The sequence below is a fragment of the Myxine glutinosa genome, chromosome 5 (assembly GCF_964187855.1).
Source record: "Myxine glutinosa chromosome 5, kmMyxGlut1.1, whole genome shotgun sequence".
Lineage (NCBI taxonomy): Eukaryota > Metazoa > Chordata > Myxini > Myxiniformes > Myxinidae > Myxine > Myxine glutinosa.
This window is the reverse complement of record NC_136265.1, coordinates 39,558,048-39,579,917: the sequence shown is the minus strand read 5'-3', so window position 1 is coordinate 39,579,917 and position 21,870 is coordinate 39,558,048. Positions and strand designations below refer to the sequence as shown.

Here is a 21,870-nt window from a genome sequence, read left to right as displayed (position 1 = left end):
GACTTAAATATTGAACGTTATAAAAATAGTGAACTCTTTTCTTCTTTAAATATTGAAAAGTATTTTTTAATAAATTGGGTCAACCTGAAAAATCTCGTTCAAGAACATTTGTAACAGCCCGTACATTATTACATCATGAAACAGCAAAACGCATGAAACCGGATCTATACCATACCAACTTCGAGGTAACGAATTCGAGTCTCAAGGTAACGATGTTGTCGGGAAGGGAGAGGCCGATCGCTGGATCTCGAGAGTTAAATAGACTTTGGTGGACACGTGTAAGTCCACAATGTACCGCCTTCTTCAGCAATGGCGTCCTTCTTCATCATGCCTGTGATTTACCATAACCAGTACCAGATTAAACTAGAAGGGCACCAAGTTTAGTCAAAACGTATCCATAACTTTTTTAAATATCATGTTATTTATTACTTTTCACCCGATCTCTCAATGGTGAAGAATCACTTAAAAATTAAATAATCCTCGTATCCAAATCCATACTCAGATCTTCACCAAAATTGAATCAAAGAGAGGCGCAAACTGCCCCTCCCTTATATATGGGATCGTTTCTCTGTGTGCAACTTTAACATGGGGACTGAAAATACGTTTCTCGGCTTCTACTGGACGAAATTGGCTGCAAATTTCAGAAGTAAATACTTTGTACGTTGAGGTAATATGTTCCAAGTTTCAGCAACGTCCGTTTATGCATTTTTGAGTTATATTTACAAAATACTCGAAATCACGTTGGTGTCTGTCCGTCCGTCCGTCCGTCCGCCCAAAATGTGTTGGCGCTCACATCTCAAGGACTATACATTGAAACTAGCTGAAACTTGGAATATACATCGGCCAATAGGTCTAGTTAATGGCTTTCGAAACAAATTCTACAAAAGTGCCATAGTGTTTGCTTTAAAATTAAATATATAAATATATATATATATATATATATATATATATATATATATATATATATGGTATCTGTAATCTGGTTCTCCAACCTAATGAGCGGACAACATGACGTCATCGCCATGCACGTCCGCCTTGCCTGCAAAGTTCCAGAGGAACCATCTAGCAGTGCGTCATTATCTATCTATAATTCCAGTAATCTCTGTGTGTATGTATGTATGTATGTATGTATGTATGTATGTATGTCTGTTTGTCTGTGACCGCTGTTTCTCGACAACTACCGGTCCGATATACTTTAAACTTGCCAGGTATATTGCTGGGGACCCCAGGATGTGCCTTTTCAAGGTTTCATATTAATCGGAGAAGTAGTTACCGAGCTATGTCCAAAAAACGATTCAACCAATCAGAGAGCAGCGAGCTATCACGTGTGCCGAACGTGGCGAACAGACTCTGCCTCGGACGGCACATTTGAGAGCGTATTCATTTATTTCACGTTGGCAAACTATGTTGGCGTTCAACTATGTTTTAAAACTAATTAAAACTAATTTGCGATTCATCGTAACTGCGATATGCGACCTTCCGGACAGTGAAGACTGCACTTCCGGCAGCCAATCACAGAACGCGTTGTTGCATAGGCGTGGCCGATGTGAGAGCGAGCCGAGCCGAGCGCGTGCGCCATTACGGTTCGTAATTCGATTTCTTCCGGAGAAAATAATAATTTCTCGATTTCTTATGCGCATTATTTCTCCTCAGTCAGAGCGAAGGGCGGAAGCGAAGAGCGTTGTTTTTTTTGTTTATGGGCGTACGGGCGTACGGGCGGGGTAGAGCGTACGGGTAGCGTTTTTTTTTTTTTTTGGCAAGGAACGGGGGCACCCACGTACGGGCATGCCCTAGTGGATTATAAATACAGATGGCGGTGCTTATCGCTCCCAGCAAGGTGCAGCAGCAGCTGTATGGGACACCTTGCTGGCGGTTCTCCACTGATGATATGAAGGTCGCATAGTGACTGATATATATATATATATATATATATATATATATATATATATATATATATATATATATATATATATATATATATATATATATAAATATATATATAAATATATATATATATATATATATATATATATATATATATATATATATATATATATATATATATATAAATATATATATATATATATAGGCGCCCGCGGAACTACGTAACTTCCGGTTAGTGCACCCTTCGCGACAACAGTCACGTGATTGGATACGTTGAAAACAAACCACAAAAGGGCACGTGTTGCAGCTTACTTCCAGTAGTCTCACCCTCACCTATACATAAATAAATATATAAAAATATATACACACTTTATAACTCTTCAAAATGTTATTACCCAAATCTAACGTGCTGGCTTAATGGTCTAATGCAGCGGTCGGGAACCTATGGCTCGCGAGCCATATATGGCTCTTCCGGTGACGGCATATGGCTCCCAGACAATTTTGAGTTGAAAAAAAATTTTTTTTTGTTTTAAAAAATCAGTTTGGAACTGATTTTAAAATACTTGTGATATTTCTTAATAATACTGTGTCATTTTAAAGTAAACAGAAATTAGTTTTGAAGATAAATTTCACGGGTCACGGGTCACCCGTGGGTCGGGTCGGGAACCAATGGCTCGCGAGCATGTCCGCGTCATTGTAAAGGTGAAGAAATCAATTTTATCAGATAGCCAACTAGTTTATCCGCTTCAACCCTTGTAACGGAAAAGATGGCGAAAAGAAAAAAAGACGATGATTACCGTGCATTCCAGGCTGCGTGGACAGAGGAATTTGCATTTGGTGAGAGAGCAGGATCTGCGGTATGTCTAATATGCAATGATAAAATTGCATCGATGAAACGGTCAAATATAAAGCGGCACTTCGATACGCACCATGCTTCATTTGCATCGAAATATCCAGCGGGGGACAGCAGGAAAAGGGCATGCGAGGAGCTACAGCGGAGAGTGCAGACGAGTCAGCAGCAACTACGTGTGTGGACCAAGCAAGGTGACGGGAATTCCGCTCGCTTTGCGGGTGCTTTGGCAATAGTAAGGAATGGAAAGCCATTCACAGATGGCGAGTATGCCAAAACATTCATGCTTGATGTGGCCAATGAACTGTTTGATGACTTCCCAAATAAAGACAAGATAATCAAACGAATAAAAGACATGCCCCTGTCAGCAAGAACTGTGCACGATCGTAGCATCATGATGGCAAATCAAGTCGAGGAAACACAAATTAAGGACATAAACGCCGGGACATACTTTTCTCTCGCGTTAGATGAGTCAACAGACGTTAGCCATCTATCTCAGTGCAGTATAATTGCCAGGTATGCTGCAGGTGACACACTGCGTGAGGAAAGCTTGGCTGTTTTGCCAATGAAAGGGACAACAAGAGGAGAGGATTTATTCACGTCTTTCATGGAGTTTGCTAAAGAAAAAAAACTACCGATGGATAAACTTATTTCTGTCTGTACTGATGGTGCACCCTGTATGTTGGGGAAGAACAAAGGATTTGTAGCGCTTCTCCGTGAACATGAAAAGAGAGCCATCCTAAGTTTTCATTGCATCCTGCACCAGGAGGCGCTTTGCGCTCAGACGTGTGGCCAGGAGCTTGGTGAGGTGATGTCGCTGGTCATTCGAGTGGTCAACTTTATTGTTGCCCGAGCTTTAAATGATCGCCAGTTTAAAGCTCTGTTAGAAGAAGTTGGGAATCATTATCCCGGTCTGCTTTTACACAGCAACGTGCGTTGGTTGTCAAGGGGGAAGGTGCTCAGCCGTTTTGCAGCTTGCCTGAGTGAAATCCGGACTTTTCTTGAAATGAAAGGCGTCAAGCATCCTGAGCTAGACAACACTGACTGGCTCCTGCAGTTTCACTATCTCGTGGACATAACTGGCCATCTGAACCAGCTCAATGTGAAAATGCAAGGTATTGGAAATACAATCTCATCCCTTCAACAAGCAGTGTTTGCATTTGAAAGCAAGCTGGAAGTCTTTCTCAGGGACATTGAAACAGGTCGTCTTCTGCACTTTGAAAGACTGCAACAATTTAGAGATGCATGCTTAGCAAGTGACTCCACTCAACATCTGGATCTCCAGCAGCTAGCTGGCTTTACGTCCAATCTCCTGCAGTCATTCAAAGCACGTTTTGGAGAATTTCGTGCGCGCACTGGTCTTTTCAAGTTCATCACTCATCCACATGAGTGTGCAGTGGACAAAATCGACCTGACATCCCCGGGGTCTCTATCGGAGACTTTGAGCTGGAAGTTGCTGACCTGAAGGCATCAGACATGTGGATGAGTAAGTTCAAGTCACTTAATGGAGAGTTGGAAAGTCTTGCGCGACAGCGAGCAGAGCTGGCGAGGGAACACAAGTGGACAGAAATGAAAAATCTTCAACCTGAAGACCAGCTGATTCTTAAAACATGGAACGAGCTTCCTGTGACATACCACACAATGCAGCGTGTGAGTATTGCCGTATTGACCATGTTTGGCTCTACATATGCATGTGAGCAGTCATTCTCGCATATGAGGAACATTAAGACCAACCTACGCTCACGTTTAACTGATGGAAGCCTCAACGCCTGCATGAAGCTCAACCTCACCACGTATGAACCAGACTACAAGGCCATCAGCAAAACCATGCAGCACCAGAAGTCGCATTAAAAGTAAGACATATTTAATTTATTATACGTTAAAAATACTATATGGCTCTCAATGAAATATATTTAGAAATATTTGGCTTTTATGGCTCTCCCAGTCAAAAAGGTTCCTGACCCCTGGTCTAATGGATAAGTCATCAGTACTCCCAAGCTGGGGAGTGTTGGTTCGAAGTCCCATATGGGTGAATTAATTTTTTTCTTCCTACTTTTTGAAGTGTTTTATATCATCTTGAATATTATATAATCAAAGGGAGACACAAAGCACCCCTCCCTTCATATGGGATCGTTTCTCTGTATGCGAACAGTCCGGGCTGTCTCCCTTGACATATCACGTGCCTTCGATACGGTCTGGCACCCAGCTCTGCTCACCAAACTCTCCTCCTATGGTATCCATGGAAATCTCCATGCATGGCTTGCGGACTTCCTCTACGTGTGGCCCTGAATGGATTTCTCTCATCTCCCCTTCCTGTTCAGGCTGGAGTTCCCCAAGGCAGTGTGCTGGGCCCTGTGCTTTTTCTGGTCTTTATCAATGATCTCTCCGACTCTCTGGAAAATCCTCTCTATCTCTTTGCTGATGACTCCACTCTCTGCCGCTCCATTCCTCTTCCCTCATATTCGGCAGTCTGCAGCCTCCTCTCTCTCTGAAGACCTGGACAAAATCACAGACTGGTCAAACAAGTGGAACATGTCTTTCAATCCTGACAAATCTCACTCTCTTACTATGTCTCTCCGAAAAGATCGACTGGACAACCCTCCCATCTACTTTCTCAACAATCCTCTCCAAGAAGTTCTGTCGCTCAAGCTTTTGGGTCTCACTATCTGCCATGATCTTTCTTGGGAAAACCACATTTCCAAGCTGGCCTCCAAAGCCAGTCGCCGACTGGGCATCCTCCGTCGTGCGAAGTCCTTCCTCGGCACACCTGAGCTCCTCACCACATACAAGGCTTTCATCCGCAGCTCAATGGAATACTGTTCTCCCCTATGGGCTGGTGCTCCTGCCTCACACCTGGCTCGGCTTTACGCTGTTGAATCCAAAGCTTTCAAAATCATTGGAATCTCCCGCGATGAAGCTATCTCTGAGGGCCTTTCACTCACTCACTGCAGGCAGGTAGGTGGTCTTTCTGTCTTCTACCGACTCCTCTCCGGCCTTGCTCCCCCAGCTCTCTCTGTGCTCTGTCCCCCAAATATTCCTACAGGTCGCACAAGATCTGCCAGCAACCCTCTGATGGTTAAACTGCCGAAATCTCGGCTCTCTGCTCACCTTCACTCTTTCATTCCTCTTTTCTCCCGCCTCTGGAATAAACTCCCACACTCCCTTCAATCCCACTCCTCCCTCCAGGTCTTTAAAACAGCTGTTCACCACCATCTCTTATCTTCCCCCATCCAAAACCTTGATCTTTTCTACCCCCACTAATTCACCCCTGATCCACCTTGTTTGAAATTCCAACTTCCTTCCTGGAAGTCCTGGCAGTGTACATATGTTTATACCTCTCCCACCCCCTCCCCCCCCCCTTCACATGCCTCCCCCCCAAAGCCCTCTCCCTCCCACAGATCTCTCGATGTCTCCATGTCTCTCGGTCCCTGCTCTCAAATGTTTTGTTTGTGTCCTTCCCCCTCTCTCCCCATCTTGTCTACTGCTCCCGATGTTATTTGTTGTATGTGTCTGTTTGTCTTTCTGTGTGATTAATGTTCGCTCTTTCACGAGCCTCGATCTTGTATGCAAAAAAAAAAAAAAAAAAAAAAAAAAAAAATGCAACTTTAACGTGGGGACTGAAAATTCATTTTTCGGCATCTAATGGTATATATTATTGCACACCGCACCTTTCCGATGCCATCTCCAGACATTGCATGACGTCATTGCCGGACACCTAAGGGGGCTCGGCAGTGACACACGCTGAAAGGGAGTACTCAGTTTTCACTCTGGTTGTTTGTTTTCTTGCTTTCTTGTTTTCTTGTTTGTTTGTCCGGGCGATAACCCAGCCATCCTTTGAGCTCAACAACAACAACAACAACATGCATTTTAAGGCCATGTTCCCTGCGAGAGTGGGGGTTAGCCTTGCGGTCCCCATGACATTCTTCTCCATTTTGCCCTATTTTCTGCATCTCTCCTTGTTAACCCCCTTGCCCGCATTTCTTCTTCCACCATCTTTAGCCAAGTCTTTCTCGGTCTTCCCCGTCCTCTACTTCCTTCTACATTAACTTCCATCACTCTTCTCAACCAGTCACTTTCATCCTTCCTCAATACATGACCAAACCATTCCAACCTGTTCCTCTTCACAGCATCAATCACAGGCAATATTCCCATCATCTTTCGCAATTCATCATTTGTCTTCCTCTCTCTCAACGATACTCCGCACATCCATCGAACCATTCGCATTTCCACCCTTTCCAGCCTTCGTTGCTGCTCTACGTTCATTACCCATGTCTCGCTCCCATAAATCATAACACTTCTCACACATGCAGCATACACCTTTCCCTTCAGCTTCAGCGACACTCTCCTCCTCATCAGCACGCCACGCAGTTCCCGAAACTTCTTCCATGCACATCTCACTCGAGCAACCGTTGCCGAGTCTGATCCACCTTCTCCATTCAGCATGTCTCCGAGGTAGCAAAATGTTTTCACACCTTCCAGCTTCACGCCGTCTCCAAGATCCAACTCAACATTTCCTCCATCTGCAGCTCCCTCTGTGCACACCTTACATTTGAATGTAGCTGCCACACTGGTTAATGACCCTCTCAGACCACTACATTTTTGATGAACCCACTCAGCACACATTGTACATTGAATGGAGTTCACTCCGACACCCTTCCTGCACACAGCACACGGCCACTTCCCAGTTCTTTCCACCTCACCACATGCTTTACCACTTGCCATCACCTTTGTCTTTCCGATATTCACCTTCAGACCTTTTGTCTCCATACATTCCTTCCACTTGTTCATCTTTTCCTTCAGTCCATCCATACTTTCCGCAATCAACACAAGATCATCTGCATACAACAACTCCCACGGTAAACCCTCCTTTACGGTCTGAGCCAGCACCTCCATCACAGCTACAAATAGTAGTGGACTTAGTACCGACCCCTGATGCACTCCCACCTTCACCTCAAACTCACCACTGTTCCCGTCCTTCGTCCTTACAGCTGTGCGTGCTCTTTTGTACATTGCCATCACTACTCTGATCAACCATTCCTCCACTCCTAACTTCCTCAATGCCCATGTCAATACTTTGCGTGGAACCCTATCGAATGCTTTCTCCAGATCAACAAACCCAAAAAACAACTTCTTCCTCTTATCCATGTACTTCTCCTGCAACTGCCTCACAATGAAAAGCGCATCTGTCGTTCCTCTTCCTGGCATAAATCCAAACTGCATTTCGTCGATCTTCACTTTCTCCCTTACCCTCCTCTCCAACACCCTTTATTTACCGATTACCGATTTACCGATTATCCTTTGAGCTCGGAAGCTGAAATTTCAGCACAATAGTGAGCAAGTCCTTTGTCAAAAACTGTATTTTTTGTTTTTTGATTAATCAATTAATTGAGGAGTTATTTAATTATTAGCGACTAATTAAGTACTTATTTAATTAATTAAATTTCCTTTCTCTTCTGACCATTAACTCAGGCACCTTCTGAGTTAGGAAGCTGATATTTGGACATGCCAATGACCAGGTGATTTGGCTGCAAAGTCTATTTTTGATTTATTAATTAATCAATTAATCAATTAATCGATTAATTTTTTAATTATTCGATTAATGACTAAAAATTTGTTTTTTTAACTTACAGATTCTGATGAAATGGTGGTAGTTTATGTGTTATATGACCGAATTGATTAATAATTTAATTTTTTAACGATTATTATTTATTTATTTTCATTATTAATCATTTATTTATTTTCTTTCTCATTTGGCCAATATCTCAGGCACCTTTTGAGCTTGGAAGCTAATGTTTGGACATGAGTGACCAAGTGATGTGGCTATCAAGGATATTTTTGATTTATTGATTAATCATTTAATCGATTAACTATTTATTGATTAATTGATTTATTATTTATTGATTAATCAATTAATTATTTAATTTTTTATTAATGACTTATTTACATTTCTAAAATTTCTAATACATACATCTTCGGATGAAGCACTACTGGTTTAGTTATGCTATTAGCCAATTGATTAAGGAAATATTTTGTGATAATCTTTTATTGATTTTAATTATACAATTAATCAATCAATTAGCATACACCTCTCCCTCCCAATGCAGCCTCTATGAGCTGTACTGCGGTATTGCCAGGTGCTGGAGGCGCCCCCGCAATGCCGCGCTGTAGGATATTTAATTATTTGGCATGGGGGCGGTGTACTTTGAATGTATCTGTTTTTTGTAAACAAGATCGAGGCTCGTGAAAGAGCGAACATTAATCACACAGAAAGACAAACCGACACATAAAACATATAAAATCGGGAGCGGTAGACAAGATGGGGAGAGGGGGAAGGACACAAACACAACATTTGAGAGCAGGGACCGAGAGACATGGAGACATCGAGAGATCTGAGAGAGGGCGAGGGCTTTGGGGGGTGGGGGGCATGGGAAGGGGGCGGTGGGAGAGGTATAAAACATATGGACACTGCCAGGACTTCCAGGAAAGAAGTTGGAATTTCAAACAAGGTGGATCTGGGGTGAATTAGCGGGGGTAGAAAAGATCAAGGTTTTGGATGGGGGAAGATAAGAGATGGTGGTGAACAGCTGTTTTAAAGACCTGGAGGGAGGAGTGGGATTGAAGGGAGTGAGGGAGTTTGTTCCAGAGGCGGGAGAAAAGAGGAATGAAAGAGTGAAGGTGAGCAGAGAGCCGAGATTTCGGCAGTTTAACCATCAGAGGGTTGCTGGCAGATCTTGTGCGACCTGTAGGAATATTTGGGGGACAGAGCACAGAGAGAGCTGGGGGTGCAAGGCCGGAGAGGAGTCGGTAGAAGACAGAAAGACCACCTACCTGCCTGCGGTGAGTGAGTGAAAGGCCCTCAGAGATAGCTTCATCGCGGGAGATTCCAATAATTCTGAAAGCTTTGGTTTCAACAGCGTGAAGCCGAGCTAGGTGTGAGGCAGGAGCACCGGCCCATAGGGGAGAACAGTATTCCATTGAGCTGCGGATGAAAGCCTTGTATGTGGTGAGGAGCTCAGGTGTGCCGAGGAAGGACTTCGCACGACGGAGGATGCCCAGTCGGCGACTGGCTTTGGAGGCCAGCTTGGAAATGTGGTTTTCCCAAGAAAGATCATGGCAGATAGTGAGACCCAAAATCTTGAGCGACAGAACTTCTTGGAGAGGATTGTTGAGAAAGTAGATGGGAGGGTTGTCCAGTCGATCTTTTCGGAGAGACATAGTAAGAGTGTGAGATTTGTCAGGATTGAAAGACATGTTCCACTTGTTTGACCAGTCTGTGATTTTGTCCAGGTCTTCAGAGAGTGAGGAGGCAGCAGACTGCCGATCTGAGGGAAGAGGAATGGAGCGGCAGAGAGTGGAGTCATCAGCAAAGAGATAGAGAGGATTTTCGAGAGAGTCAGAGAGATCATTGATGAAGACCAGAAAAAGCACGGGCCCCAGAACACTGCCTTGGGGAACTCCAGCCTGAACAGGAAGAGGAGATGAGAGAAACCCATTCAGGGCCACACGTTGACGACGACTAGAGAGGAAGTCCGCCAGCCATGCGTGGAGATTTCCATGGATACCAAAGGAGGAGAGTTTGGTGAGCAGAGCGGGGTGCCAGACCGTGTCGAAGGCACGTGATATGTCGAGGGAGACAGCTCTAATTTCCTGTTTGGCATTGAGGACCTCCATCCATTGTTGAGACAGCAGAAGCAGCATGTCCAGAGTAGAGTGACCTGGTCTGAAACCAATTTGATGATCAGAGATCAAGCCATTGGAGAAGAGGAAAGATTTCATATCCGAAGCAATGATGGATTCCATGACTTTGCTGATAATTGGGAGAAGGCTGATTGGTCTGTAGTTGCTAGGATCTGTTTTTGCACCTTTTTTGTGCAAACGGTGATGTTGGCTGATTTCCAAGCAGATGGCAGTTGACCTTGAGCAAAAGAGAGGGTGAAGAGAACAGAGAGAGGGTGAGATAGAGCAGCAGAGCAGGATTTTAGGACCCGTGGGCTGATGCCGTCGGGTCCAGTTGCAGAATCAGAGTCGAGGGTTGACAGAAACTTTTCCACCTTGTCAGGAGGAAAGGACACGGAGTCCAGGAGCAGCAGGGTACGACTGGGTATGGTGGGTACAGAGAGGGATGGGTTTGGGACACAAGATTTAGAGGCAAACACAGAGTTGAGGCATTCAGCTTTTTCACGTGCGGAGTCAGCTGTGTAGCCGTTTGAGGTAAGGGAGGGGATGGAGGGGGAACAAACACCAGAAACGGATTTGACCAGATGCCACCAGGATTTGGAAGAGGGAGACAGATAAGAGAGTTCGGTCTTGAGAACGGAGAGATATTGTTTCCTGGCTCTCCTGAGGGTGGACACACACTTGTTTCGGGCTTTGTGAAAGGAAATGAGATTTTATTCCGTTGGATTTGCTTTCCAGGAGACGAAGGCAAGTTGTTTCTGGGCAACAGCCTGACAAGATTCCGTGTACCATGGACGGGAGGAAGGGTATGACAACTGAAGACGAGATGGGATAAATCTGTGCATGAGAGAGAGCAATTTACTTTGGAAGAATTCCCAGGATGAGTTGATGTCAGAGGTGGTAGAGATGGGAGACCAGTCCAGATGATTGATTGCTGCTTGAAGACCGTGCCAGTTGGCCTGAGTGAAATGCCAAACTCGTCGACGCTGAGCAGGCTCCCTGAGGATGGTCAGAGAGATGTCCACTTTAACAAGGACATGATCAGATGATCCGATCGGAGCAGAAGAAGAGCAGCAGACATTTTCAGGGAAGTTAGTCATAACCAAGTCCAGAAGAGAAGATGTTCCGTTGACTGAGATCCGGGTCGGGAAATTGACAGATTGTGTCAGTCCCAGTGAGTCGCAGAAGTCCTTTGCTGAGGAGCCATGGCTGGTGAGAGAGGTACCCACACCCAGCCAACTGGCATGATGACAGTTGAAATCACCACATATGAGGAAGAGAGAGTTGGGATGGGTAGATAGAAGTTGGTCCATATTCTCAGACAGCGAGATGTAGATGGAGTCATCACTGTTTGGTGGACGGTACAACACACATATGAACAAGAGGTGGGAGCGAAGGGGAAGCCGTAGCCAGAGGTATTCCTGGGGGTGAGGTGTAGGGCGAGTGCAGTGCAGGGCGAGTGAGGAAGAGAGTTTTTGATAAAGATAGCAACCCCGCCTCCAGGACGAGGCTCAGGTCTATCATACCGGAGGAGGGAGTAGCCCGGGAGAGATACTATGGAATCAGAGACATCATAAAGGAGGAAAGTTTCTGTTAAGCAGATCACGTCTGGTTTGACAGAAGCAACCTGTATGGAGAGATCAGTTAAGTTTGAACGAAGGCCCCGGATGTTTGAGGTCCATACCGTTAATGAAGAGGAAGGGGGAGCATCAGATACAGAACAGGGGGGAGGAGGGGTAGGGTAAGATGTGGAAGAGGTGGAAGAGGTAGGGAGAGCTGTTGAAGGTGTGTCAGAGATTTCAGAATAGCTCGGAGAAAGGGAAGGATGGGGCGGACAAAAGGTTTGATGGTGATTGGGTGAGCCACAATGAGGTGTTATTTGAGGAGGGGGAAGAGCGAGGCAGAAGGTTGGGGGAGATGGAGGTGAGAGTTTGAAGGGGGAAGAAGCGGGGAGGACGCTTTGAGGAGGGGGAGTGAGAGGGGGGAAATTGAGAAGCAATGAGGGTGGGGAGATTTGAAGGGGAGGGGTGAGGGGGGAGTTTGGGAGGGAAGGGACAAGGGGAGGGATTTGAAAGGGATGGGATATGGGGGAGATTTGGAGGGGAGGGGTGAGGCAGGAGTCTAGGAGGGGAGGGGTGAGGGGGCGTCTTGGTGGGGAGGGGTGAGGGGGTAGTTTAGGAGGGAGGGGGCAAGGGGGGAGATTTGAAAGGGATGGGTGATGGGGAAGATTTGGAGGGGAGGGGTGATGGGGAAGATTTGGAGGGGAGGGGTTATGGGGAAGATTTGGAGGGGAGGGGTGAGATTGGATTTTTGAAAGTGTACGATTTATGGGAAACGAACATTTACTGCAAAATGAGTTTCTTGTGACCTTCGAGTTAAAAATACGTTTAAGGACGCTGGATGGAGGATGGAGTGCAGGAGAGTTTAGGGAATGTAGAAAAAAGGCACTATAGGAGATGGATATTTTTTTGGGATGAATTGATTTGGTGAGCAAGTCGAAAGCAGCCTTTTAAAGAAGAAGAAGAAAAAGGTGTTATAAAATATGACGGAATACATAACTTGAGGGGAAAGTGTAAACATTGAAGGTTAATGAGTGAAAACTATCTGGGGAAATGGGGGAGAAACACGTGGTCGAAGAACGAACGAACGAATAAGAATGAATAAACGAATGAGAACAGAGAGGGAATTTTTTTTTTTTTTTTTTTTTTTTTTTGAGTTGAGATTTACACAAGGAAGTAGGCTATGGGTGAAAAGACTGGGAATACAGAGAACGAAAGTTATTGGATCACAAACGACGGACCGCTGAGAGAAAAACAAAGCCTCAAGGTTGTACAGTGCACACTGTACAAGGCCTCAAGACACGACACGAATTAACACGATTTTCAATACAGGTATGAAAGATTTGCACCGAAAAATCTTCGTCGGGACACTATATACGTACAACACCATAAATAAATACAGTTTTAACGAAAATACAAATGGGAACAATCACTTAACTTCGATTTCAAATCGTTCGCGACGCGGCAAAGGCCTTGCTCGCGACACGGCAAACAGACGATCAATTTATGAAAGATAAACACCGAGAAACAACCAAAGTTGCACACAATAACTTCACACACCGAAAGATAAATACAGTTTCGACAAAATACAATTGTGAACAGACTTAACTTCGAAAAACGTGGAGACCGTGTGGAGCTTCGAAAATCCCTCCCACCGTCTCCGAGATCTCGCGATCGCGAGATCGAGATCTGTTCTTGTATATGTATATTTTTACATTTGTGGGGCGGGGGAGTACCAATGAAATACCTTCGGGTCATGTAGGATTGTATGGGGTAGTGAGATATTGAGATAGGAGTCGCCATAAGTGAGTGGATACCAGAGATAATGTTACCGTGTGGCAGGCGGTACTTATCGCTCCCAGTAAGGTGCAGCAGCAGCTGTATGGGACACCTTGCTGGCGGTTCTCCACTGATGGTATGAAGTCGCATAATGACTGATATATATATTTGATGTGACATATATATATATATATATTGTTACGGTCCGCGGATTAGATGTTATTTTTACCGAGCGGTGGTGTAACCGTGGCCGAACAGTTGTTCCCCACTAAACCCGATTCACCCAACGTTGGCCGTATCGCGCCACAGCTACTCAATCTGGAAAACTCTAAAGCGACCGAATGCAAAGAGGAAGAAGACGTACAGAAGGGTAACGGGATTTATTATTTACACACACAAGCAAAAAGAGCAGTCACGATTATTTACAGGGGACATGAGACGCAGGTGACACAGTGAAAATTATTAGCTTATACAGACTTAGTTACTACCCAGGACAGAACAAACAAAGACGACTCACACGGGGAATTGCAGAGTGGATTGGCTGGAAGGAGGTGTGTGGCTGGAGGGGGAGGACGGCACGGAGCTGGCTGGAGCTTGATCCCGCCCGGGACGTCGGGCTGGACCTCGACGGCCGCTGATGCCACCGATCCTGTCGTGTGCGCGGGGTCACGGGTCGGATCACGGGTCGGATCACGGGTCGGATCACGGGTCGGATCACGGTCGGAGCCGATGCGCTGGTGGGGGATCTGGCGTGACGGGTTCTCTCCTCTCTCTTTCTTGGTCCACCCACTCTTTCTCCACCGACAACTCAATGCAACCAACACAACCACTCAACGCAACCACTGACCACCCCTGTCGACCAACTCAGCTCTTGTCATGGACCTCTCTTTTCAGACTCAGCTCCTTGTCTCAGTAAAAGCGCATCTCTCTGACGACCCAGCTCTTTCCTTGGACTCATCTCTTGGACTTATCTCTCGTCTGCTCTTGGGAGCTTCCCGTGGTGGGTTATATAGGCCCCACCCCTCAACCTTTGCGAACCTCCCCCAAACGCTCTTCCTCCGCCCTCTCAAACCAAACCCCTCGTGCTCGGTTGGTTGTTCGGGGCTGGCTCACTCCTCCCCTCTATGACGAGGTGGAGACACGCCTTTCTTCCCCAACCCTGCCTCGTGGCCAATGGCGGCAATTGGAGGGGATGTAATTGGCAATGGCAATTGAGGCCTGGCAATGACGAAAGGGGAAATGGAGGTTTTGGGAATGGGAATGAAGGGGATCTACCTCTTTTGCTGGTGCAATGGAGTGTCATTCTAATGGAAGACAAGGCCTTACTCTAAGACACATAATAAGATATAAGCTACTGAACAAGGGTTTTATCGGGTCCTGCAATGTGGTGTTTATGGAATAACTACCGAGACGCCCTTTGACCTTTACACTACGGAGGTATTTACAAGGAATCATTACATTTTACAGAGGGTGATATTTACAACAATTTACTATACAATAAAAAAACAAACCATTCTCATATCCACAACACTGCACCCTCTTCCTCTTAGGCACGTCCTGGGCCTACAACTTAAATTTAGTGTGACACGTAGGTGTAGTTCCCTCTACTTTTAACCTGACCCTGAGTGCGACAGTTTTAAAACATAAATAAATGTGTCCCGCTGCTCCATTGCACCCTGCCTAACAGACTTACGCCCACAGTTAACCGAATTGCGGAATGGTCTTCAAACTATACACTGACGGTGGGGAGCATTATTTACAATTGACGCTACTTTTATTTACAAAACTAACCCAGGACCTGTGATTGTTCTTTCTGAGGGGGAGACAGTCTGCTCTGCATCGACGCACCATGAAAGCACCTATAACGCACCAACGCACCCTCAAGCACCAATCGGTGCAGTCACCATTGTTCATCAATAAAAATAAATCAACAACCCCTAACCCTGCAGGTGATCTCTTGCTCTTAGGCTCCCTCTGCTGGCTATTTACTTTCTTCCAGATGTTGTCTTTTCTTTGCTGGCGGCCTATTTGTGATAATAAAATGCACCTAACGTGTCCGTTTTATTTTTCTTTATTTATGGCCCACAGGGCCTACTACGTGTGGTTCACCTGTGGGGCATCGGTGCCCTGTGGCCCAGGTCCGCCAGCAAGATTTCGGGCCTTCATGGCCGGTTCCAGCAGAGGGGCCATGCCCCAACCCATGGGGTCCATAAGTGGTGCTCGGCCACTGACATGTGGTCCATAATGTGGTGCATCGATGCAGACAGCTGGTTCTGGGAGTTCCGGGCGCACAATGGCCGACTCACGCACGCTCCCCTCGGCGCCCAATGGCGCACAGGTCATGTGGGAGACAAAAGGGGCACAAGACAAATGAGCGAGGGGTAAGGTCACAAGGGTACACACCAATAAGGCAATGCAAGGCGAAATGCGTACGGAGAGCGAAATGAGAAAGCTCGTCCCTACCATACGTCACCCCCCCCCCCCCCCCCCGTCACCTACACTACCCTTGCCCTTACCCCATATGTACAACAATCTACACATTTACAAATCCGTCGCTACTGTCACGTCTTCCCCTTATTTCCTTTACACCAAATTTGTCACCACAATCCCTCTAGCCAAAATTTGCCATCACCCAATTCGTCATCAATCCTCATAAGGAGGAAGAGATGGAACATCAAGCACAATGTCACACCCACGTCATGATGCGTCTCACAAGCCAAAACATTTGCACATAAAAATAATTAAACATGGCATGGTGTGGAGGTACGTCATCTCAGGTGAGTGGATGCAGATGGTGCAAGGAGATCCTTCATCCAACTACCCTCTAAATGAGTTTAACACTCTTTACTCTACCCGGGGTCTCTCCCTGCCAATCCATTGGCCAACTTACACTATGGGTTCTAAAAACCAATTCCTATTGACCAAACTGTGGTGCTGCTCAATTTGGGGTCTCACTCCCCCGATTCATCTCCCGGTGCCCTTGCACAATTTCTGGGCTGTGACGTGTAGCTCTCCCAGCAGGTCTACCCACCTGCACACCTCCACCACTGCAGTTGCCACCCGAGCTTACCTAGCTCCTTACCCTAACCTAACTAACTGGGGAAGGCCCCTCCTGGCTCTGTCACCCCACTCGGTGCCCTCTGTCACTGGGCTACCCGGGTCCGTCCTCCGGATCCTCAGGCCCAATCCACAACAACCCTACCGGCTCCCAGAGCCCACCTGCGGCCTCACCTGGCCGACATCCTCACAGTGCTGGAGTGCCCAAACCAACTACACACACTAACAGGCTACATGCCCAGCCATTTCCACAACACTAATGCACCCATCCAATCACCATTCTGTCACCCGCACCACAGATGCCAATATCCAACCACAATTTACCTATACCCTCTACCTAACACTTACGCTACCCGCCCCGGGTATTCGTGATGGGGGTCCATCCTTCCCCCATTCACACCTTCGCACCATCCACTCCACTCCATAGTTTCCACCATACTCACTCCACGACCATCCATTCCAATACTCCATATACTCCACACTCCATGTATTTCACACAACCATTCTCCATACACCTGTTGTTGCACACCTGTGCAATCACACCTGGTGCCACCTGCACCCTCCTCCTCTTCCTGGACCAGTTGGTCAACACAATACACATCACTATCACTATCACTCTTACACTGCTCCATTCACCTGTTCAGTTGCACACCTTTCTCGCGCACACGCTTGCGCACACTCTCCCGTTACATCCTCTGTAACACTCACCTCAGGCGTGCATTCTCCCTTACTCTTGACAGCGCACTCTTTCCCCATGCACCTGTCCATTACACACCTTTCTCGCGCACCCTCTTGCGCACACTCTCCCGTTACATCCTCTGTAACACTCATCACAGGCATGCATTCTCCCTTACTCTTGACAGCGCACTCTTTCCCCATGCACCTGTCTGTTACACACCTTTCTCGCGCACACTCTTGCGCACACTCTCCCGTTACTTCTGCCGTAACACTCACCACAGGTGTACACTCTCTCGTTACATCCTCTGTAACACTCACCACACCGCGCTTCCATGTGCCCCCTCGCACACGCGCTACAACCGACTCACTCTCGACAGCACACTCACTCCTTGGCGCGCACTTTTTCCTCACACACCCCAGAGTCGGACATTCTCGCACACCTCCTCCTTCGCACACCGTACCTGTCGCACACTTCACCAACGGCCTCTCACGAACACCCGGATCCGAATCAACCCCCAAGCCGACTGAAGCTTTCCTCACATCATATACATTGCCGAATTTTTCGCCACTCACCTTGGCACCTCGTCTCCGCACCTCCTTCGCCACCTGCAAACTCTGTATTTGGTTAGCGAGCACATCATCACGATTTGAGCACCGACCTTGTACATATTCCATCACCTCCTCCTGTATTTCTCTCTTAGTTTCTGTCCGTCTCTTCTTAATTTCACTCACCTCTTCTTCCACTTCCTCTAATTTTTGCTTTACCGCTTTTATTTCCCGGTGCGTCTCCTCTAGTTCGTCCTCTAAGGCTATCTTGACCGTCTCTATGTGCGTCCTCACCTCTCGGTCCTTCGTCTCCATTACTTCTGTCACCTCTTCCAACCTCGTTGTCAATCCCTCACGTACCATCTGACATTGCCTCTGTGTCGCTATTAAGTCATTTTTAATTTCTTTTTGTGTCGCCTTTAACCCTCCCAGTACCACAGTGTTCCTTTGGACCTGCTCCACTAACTCTTTTTGTCCCTCCGTCAGCTGTTCTACCTCCTCCGTCAGGTCCTCTATGCCCCCTTGTAACCTAGCTGTTCCATTTCTCACCTCTTTCTCTATACGCTTTTCACCTCGCTTTACCTCCTCGCGTACTCCCGAGACCTCCTCACTTACACCTCGTCGTATCTCCTCTTTCATCTCCTCCCTCTCTTTTGTAGATGCCACCCTCATCTGTCCCAATTCATCCCTCTGAGCATCCAGTTTGGTTTCTACCCCGATTTTCACCTCCTCTATCTGCTCTCCCATTTGTTTAATTTCTCGGGCGGATTGCTCCCCTATTTCCCGCAATTTGCCTTCCATCCTATTTTCTAACCCCATTAACCCATTTTTCACCCCCTCTATCTGATTCTCCTGGGCAGCCATTCTATTTTCCACCCCCGTTAACCCATGTTTCACCCCTTCTATCCCATTGTCTAACCCCTCAAATTTCTTGTCTAATCCCTTAAAATTATTGTCTAGCCCCTAAAATTTAGCTACTAGCCGTTCCCCCATTTCTCCCATTTTGCCCCCCATTTCGCCCATTTTGTCCCCCATTTCGTCCCTCATTGCCCCCATACTGTTTTTCAAACCTCCAATTTGGTCTCCCATTTTGGCTTCTAGCCTGTCCATAAGGGCCCCCATTTGTAACATAAAAAGGTCCGAATCCCCCAGCGGCGCTGCTACGGTCACGGGCGCGGCTAGATTTGGTGCCGCTGTAACCACGTGCGCAAAGGCGCCATTTTGCGCGCCTGAAACCTCGTGCGCGAGAGTGCCATTTTGTGCACCTGATACCCCCTCAACCACATCCTCCATATACATTTCCCCGAGGTCCTGGGTCGATTCCACCCCATCTATCTCTCCCACCGGCATCCCGTCGCCTTGACCAGCCATGGCGCGATTTCAAAATTCGGGTTTTGCTTTAAAACAACACAAATTTCCAGCAGCTCCAAATTTTGACCAAATTTTTTTCTAGATGTTTTTAAAAATTTGGTTCGGGCCTCGAATCTCACGCCCAGACACCAATTTGTTATGGAAATAACACAATTGGTGTCCAAAATTTGGGCTAAATAAATTTAGTCCCAGGTTCGAATCCCAACTCCTGACAACCAATTTGTTACGGTCCGCGGATTAGATGTTATTTTTACCGAGCGGTGGTGTAACCGCGGCCGAACAGTTGTTCCCCACTAAACCCGATTCACCCAACGTTGGCCGTATCGCGCCACAGCTACTCAATCTGGAAAACTCTAAAGCGACCGAATGCAAAGAGGAAGAAGACGTACAGAAGAGTAACGGGATTTATTATTTACACACACAAGCAAAAAGAGCAGTCATGATTATTTACAGGGGACATGAGACGCAGGTGACACAGTGAAAATTATTAGCTTATACAGACTTAGTTACTACCCAGGACAGAACAAACAAAGACGACTCACATGGGGAATTGCAGAGTGGATTGGCTGGAAGGAGGTGTGTGGCTGGAGGGGGAGGACGGCACGGAGCTGGCTGGAGCTTGGGCCCGGGACGTCGGGCTGGACCTCGACGGCCGCTGATGCCACCGATCCTGTCATGTGCGCGGGGTCACGGGTCGGATCACGGGTCGGATCACGGGTCGGATCACGGGTCGGATCACGGTCGGAGCCGACGCGCTGGTGGGGGGTCTGGCGTGACGGGTTCTCTCCTCTCTCTTTCTTGGTCCACCCACTCTTTCTCCACCGACAACTCAACGCAACCAACGCAACCACTCAACGCAACCACTGACCACCCCTGTCGACCAACTCAGCTCTTGTCATGGACCTCTCTTTTCAGACTCAGCTCCTTGTCTCAGTAAAAGCGCATCTCTCTGACGACCCAGCTCTTTCCTTGGACTCATCTCTTGGACTTATCTCTCGTCTGCTCTTGGGAGCTTCCCGTGGTGGGTTATATAGGCCCCGCCCCTCAACCTTTGCGAACCTCCCCCAAACGCTCTTCCTCCGCCCTCTCAAACCAAACCCCTCGTGCTCGGTTGGTTGTTCGGGGCTGGCTCACTCCTCCCCTCTATGACGAGGTGGAGACACGCCTTTCTTCCCCAACCCTGCCTCGTGGCCAATGGCGGCAATTGGAGGGGATGTAATTGGCAATGGCAATTGAGGCCTGGCAATGACGAAAGGGGAAATGGAGGTTTTGGGAATGGGAATGAAGGGGATCTACCTCTTTCGCTGGTGCAATGGAGTGTCATTCTAATGGAAGACAAGGCCTTACTCTAAGACACATAATAAGATATAAGCTACTGAACAAGGGTTTTATCGGGTCCTGCAATGTGGTGTTTATGGAATAACTACCGAGACGCCCTTTGACCTTTACACTACGGAGGTATTTACAAGGAATCATTACATTTTACAGAGGGTGATATTTACAACAATTTACTATACAATAAAAAAACAAACCATTCTCATATCCACAACAATATATACAGGGTGAGTCAAAAGTAGCACCCGATTTCTGTTTTTTCGGCTGTCAGATTCTTTTTGGGATGTCATGTTGTTAATAATTGTCTTGCAGATTATTAATTTTCTTAATTTATTTATTTTTGTTTTTGTTTTGCAGGTTATTGCTGAGAGTTTGGAAAGTTACTGAAGTTGCTCCAAATTGAACCATGAATTACCTTTCAATGAATCAACGCATTGCGGCCATGAAACATTACTACAAATGTAATGAACAACCAACGATGGCGGCACGCTGTTTGGCACAGGAATTCGATATTAACCCACCCCAGGGAAGAAACATATGATTGATTGTCGAGAAATTTGAAGCAACAGGGTCGGTAGCCACTGCAAAGAAGTCCGATCGTCCGAAAACGGCAACGAATGTAGCTGAGGGTTTCCCCCGTAATAATTTTCCCCCGAATAAATGGTGAGATAAACATGTCATTCATTTATTTCTACCTTCTTGTACACTGTAATACAAATGGCAAACAAACAATCAACTGACAGAAATATATATATATATATATATATATATATATATATATATATATATATATTGTTGCGGATCTGTAGCCGGCCTTCTCCCCTTACCAAGGGAGGATTAGTCCCCTTGACTTTGACTGACAAGGCGCGACCCGAGAACTATGACGTCCCTTCCGGACAGCGCGAAATAGGGTATCAGGACCAAATTCGCTATTACTTAAATACTCGCGCTGCCCTGAAGCGAGGAGACAAGCCTCGCACGAACCACGTGTGTTGATACGCCAAGCGGTTGCGTACATGCGATCCGCGCCGTTTAGATGGTGGAACCCGATTCAAGCGGTTTTATTCGTACCACGCTTAGTCAATGGAGAAATCACGGGCACGATCGAATCAGAAAGGAAGAACAGGTTTATTT

At 46.6% G+C, this 21,870-nt stretch overlaps 1 protein-coding gene and 1 long non-coding RNA gene across 2 annotated transcripts in view; both read left to right on the top strand.

The window, feature by feature from the left end:
* Positions 1-21,414, top strand: part of LOC137427666 (uncharacterized) — a 27,518-nt gene extending 6,104 nt beyond the window's left edge. Inside the window, exon 2 of the long non-coding RNA XR_013623461.1 lies at positions 21,094-21,414. This is a non-coding gene — a long non-coding RNA (uncharacterized LOC137427666). The remainder of the gene's footprint in view (positions 1-21,093) is intronic.
* The window catches only part of LOC137427662 (N-acetylneuraminate-9-phosphate synthase-like), a 444,861-nt gene that overhangs the window by 106,042 nt on the left and 316,949 nt on the right, over positions 1-21,870 (top strand). The gene's annotated exons all lie outside the window — the stretch shown is intronic.